This window comes from Sprattus sprattus, assembly GCF_963457725.1.
Source record: "Sprattus sprattus genome assembly, chromosome: 5".
In the NCBI taxonomy this organism is placed as follows: Eukaryota; Metazoa; Chordata; class Actinopteri; order Clupeiformes; family Clupeidae; genus Sprattus; species Sprattus sprattus.
Window position 1 is genome coordinate 40,935,590 of NC_137924.1, and position 5,000 is coordinate 40,940,589.

A 5,000-nucleotide genomic window follows, 5' to 3' on the forward strand; every position below is an offset into this window, starting at 1 on the left:
AGGGCTAAGCAGGCGTTCTGGGAGAAGTATGGGTTCCCTGGCGTCCTTGGCGCTATAGACTACACCCATATTCACATACGTGCCCCCCCAGTGTTTTACACAACATTGGATGTGGATGTGGATGTGTCAATGACATAAATGAGGATAGATTAGAGGACTTTAAAAGACGTGAGGTTTAACTGCATGTGCCGATGGGTGCAATATTATTACCATGCATACATAACCTAGTGATTCAGTGAGGGTGAACCCAAAACATCGGAAAGTATGTTTTTGTGACTTTTATTTCAAATATGTTGCCACCAAAAAACGAATGCTAGTAACTGAAAAAATACAAACGAGAAATGAAAAGTAGAAACATTTCTTCAAACAAGCATGGGAAAATATTGCACACATTCTGGTGGCCTCACGGTCTTCCTCCAGGTAATTCCGCCATTATAATAACAAGCCGCTATGGAATATGCGCTCCTCGCTCTTAAAGGGAATGTGAGATGACGCTCTGATTGGATAATTGCATATTACGCCCAAACCACACCTATGGCTGAGTAACCTCCTTTGGACCAACCCATTTGACATTTGCGCCGGGCGCAAGTGTGTTTTTTCCGCCGTTATAATAGCAAATGCGCCATAGAGCCGCCCACACAGCTACTTGCGTTTGGCGCTGTCCTACTTGCGTTTCTGATCGTTAAAATAGGGCCCAAGGTCTCTGAGAAAGGGGAGGCGTACTCACTTATTCACTGAATCTAGTCAGCAAGGAAGCTACAGAAGTGAGGTTGTTCATCTCACACACTCATGCGTGACACTCAAACACCCTATGATTTGCTGGTGTTGTTCGTGTTAGTTGGCTTAAATGCACACATTCACTCCATGTTTATGCTCTTCAACTGCTGAAACTCCAGCATTTTCATTTTTGCAAAAGTGCCAGACTGATTAATGGCGATTCTCCCATTTGGATGTCAGTTCTTTCAGAATATACCATGAATTACCATGAGTTGTGTGTGTATAGAGGCACAGAGCCAAACTGCAGTATCTGAGAAAAGAGTTCTACCATAAGTGATGAAACCATGGCACACTTCTATCTAAAGCAGTGCTAGAGTCTCACAGCTGATAAATTCACAGTAAATAACTCCAATGGCAGGCTTTTGCATCTTACTGTCATGCTACTTCTGCAAAAGCAACATGCAAAGGAGACTAGACATGTCAAACAGAAGACACTAAACTATTGGACTACTAGACTATTAAACTACTAGACTATTAAACTACTAAACTACTCCTGGACTACTAAACTACTAGACAACTAAACTACTGGACTACTAGCCTATTAAACTACTAGACTTCTGGACTACTAAACTAATAGCCTACTAGACTATTAAACTACAAGACTTCTGGACTACTAGACTATTAAACTACTAGACTACTTAAACTACTAGACTTCTAAACTACCAGACTACTAAACTGCTGGACTACTAAACTATTGGACTTCTAAACTATTGGACTAGAGTATTAGCTTCTAATTCACAATCAAGATCTACGTCTTTTGTCCTGTGAGTCACATGGTACAGAGATGCAAGCAGTGCCATGTAGTTGGATGGACAATGAGTAATTCCCAATGAAGCAGTGGTGGAACGTTTATCAGGAGGACATTCTCAACTATACCTCTTTGAGACGCTTTACTATTGCCCTATTTTGATCCTTCACATAATGCACGGAAATGGACAGCGATCTATGGATACAACGTTCTGTTGTAGGGACAAGGTTCTACAGGGACAAAGTTCCTTGGAGGACTCCGTTTTAGGAAAACATTTTTACAGGGGTTCTATGAACAAGGGTTTAATGTGACTCTTAGTGCTGATCTTGGCTAAGAAAATTAAGAAAAAACAATCCATATCTTGATATCAGAGACCAAAATGATCATAGCTTTAGCTGGCACTTAAAATAGTGAAAATATTTTAAGTGAAATAATTTCACCACAGACACATTAATTGACTTTTTATTGAATATTAAATCGCTCATATCTTTGTGACTAAAAATTGACTGAAGTCGAACACAATATACATAAATTAACAAAACCCATCACCAATATTACTGTTTACAAAGCACATTCTACCAGTAAGTACATCAATAGTTTGAAAGGCTACACACTTCATCATACACAACTGATGAGTAGACAGTACACGTATGAAGAGTTCATTTTCAAAAACAGATATCTCCATTTGTATTATCTAAATGTGTATTATTTCATTATTGTGCATTCCCAGGAATATCAATCCAACGGCAGTTGGGTGGTTTTGATGACCGGTAGCTAAAAATAAATGTACATAAATAAAAAGGTAATTTCAAAATGATTTTATGAAGATTCATAAAAATGGCTGATATCTGTTTTCTGTAAATAAACTTTTTAGTATAGTTTATACAGTAATATGTAAATGTAAAATGAAGATGATATATGTAAATGTGATATGTAATTGAATACTCTCAGCATTACATGCTGCAGTGATCACATCAACTGCACATGTGCTGGCCTTACCTGTAGGTAAACTTCCCATCCCCAGTGCTTATGTGACGTAGATATTTCTAAAGTATTGCAAATACACAGCGCCTGGACCAGATGCTTACAAAGTAACACTGTCATTATATGAGTAACTGATGGCAAAAAAATGAGTTTGTCCTGATGAAATAATGCATGTGGTATTTGACCAGCCTGGGGGAAAATAATGTACATGTCATACTGTTTGAGCTGCTGCTGGTAAGGTAACTGGTAAGTGGTGAATACATTTTGGCAAGCTACCCTATAGTGCACATGCAGTCCAGGTGACCTAAACGTAAATGTATTCTATCTGACATACTTTATGGGTGGACTTCATTTTTCTTGATGCTGTTCAGGCAGCATGGCTTCTCTACTCCTGCTTCCACTCATGTGTACCCTCTTAGCTGCAGGAAAGTAGCCTTAAAGCCTCTATTTGATCTTCTTAACACAAGGGAGAAGGGAACACACTTGTCTTCAGTTCTCTACTCAGTGCTGGCCATCAGCAGCCGCTTGCTAGGAACTAATATCACTTACAAACTGCACCTGTAATCAGACCTTTTGAACCTTTCTCAAATTAATTTTGATGAATGCGCCTGTTAGCTGCTCATTAGTTGCCTGGGCAATTCACAATATAGTTGTGTGCACAGGTTCACAAACCTCACCAAAATATAGAGCAAAGTAGCAAAAAATATTGCCCAAGTTAGCGAGCTAGCTAGATTTTTTGGTGTCAACTCTGCTGTTGTCGGTGGTGGGTTGTCTAGTTGTTTGGTTTGTAAGCAAGTAATCACATGTTCTAGAGAGGAAAGAAAATGACTGCTGCTTAAAACACCATGCTCTTAAGATCATTCGACATAAAAAAGGGCAAACTTGATTGAAAACTTTACTGTTCTAGAATCAAAGGAATAACATGTCCAAACCAAAAGAGCTCACCAACAGTCTCCATTTCTCTCAGACAGCACAGAGGGCTCACAGGTGCTGCCTCAGCCACCACACAACGACCTGCCAAAGCCCCTTATAGCCTCTTCCACCACGGAACCTCACCGGGAGCCAGGAGACAGTTAAAGTGGTAGCTAGGATTGCCACTTGCAGTCTGACTGCAAGAAGGAAACTTCATATTCAGTTCAATTCAACTTATTATTTGTCCTAAATGGGGCCATACATGCCGCAGAAAAACACATAGCAACACAGAAGAGCATTGTAACCCTACAAGGCCAACAAGTAACATGATGACTCATTCAACATCAACAGCACTGGAGCACCTCTTCAGCCTAACAACCAATAGCCAGTGAGTAAACAATACTTGTCAGCCACGTCTTCCCTGATAGGAGGCTTTACCAATGCAATGCTCTTCCTCTGGTTGTCTAAAAAAAGACCCTCAGACAATAACAGCTCATTCAAAACATTTCTATAGTTTATCTCAAAAGGACAAGGACGGCTGTGCACATTATCCAATTTCTTACAATAGCGGCCTTGTTCCCCTTCAGCTTCAGAACCTGTACTAGTTTATCAATTATTTTATGAGGACCAACATACTTCTCTTATGTACTTACAGGATATAAACCATCAAGGGCTCTTAAATCAAGAGGAACAGGTCATGCCGTGGTCTCTGGTGTTAAAGCCAAATATGGAGACATAACATTTAGCTATTATGCAACACACTGCTGCAGCCAACTCACGGTGGGTATCAAATGTGCCCCTCTATGTCCTTTATATGTGGCCTGCCAACACACTTGATTTAATGTCTCTACAAGGAAGCTGCTAGACCTGTACTGAACTGCAGCTATTTTCATTCTACTACATTGCACTCCTTTTTTTATTTTATTCTACTACTCCTTTTTTCTCCTACTTGTTAATTGCCTTTTAATTGCCTCGGTGCACAAGAAGTGTTGTTCAAATATTTTTACTTACCTTGTTATTAGGCAAAATGTAGTATTGCTGTACTAATGGGTGTTATTCTGATTTACCACTAACATCTTTTAAAAAAAAAAGAGGGCTTCTATTTTACGATAAGGTTCCTGCAGGACCACTTTCCACAGTTCATAAAGTAGCCTGCACATGGCCTACAGACTCTATGTAACATATTTGTCATAGGCAGACGAACCAGGCCTTCAGCCCATAAAAAAAAACTGCTGTTGTCATCATGAAATAGACTGCTGTACTATCCCCTTTTATAAAACTGAGGGAAAATGAAAACAATGAACAGTGTTCTCCATCTCAGATAACTGGGTCATGAAATATACACTGGCTAGAATATAACAAAACATGAAGATCCTTAACAGTTTGACTAAGGTTTAGTACTGAACTTCCTTGCAGTACTTGCTAAATCACGGGTTTTCTTGTCCACCCAGTTTGTATGCATTGGATATTTCATGGTGAAACAGATGGCCTGGTCAAATACCCATTTTGTTATTTTTCTAATTTCTGTTTCTGTGGACATTTTGTTATTTTCCTGGTATCTGGTCAAATAGTCAGTAAT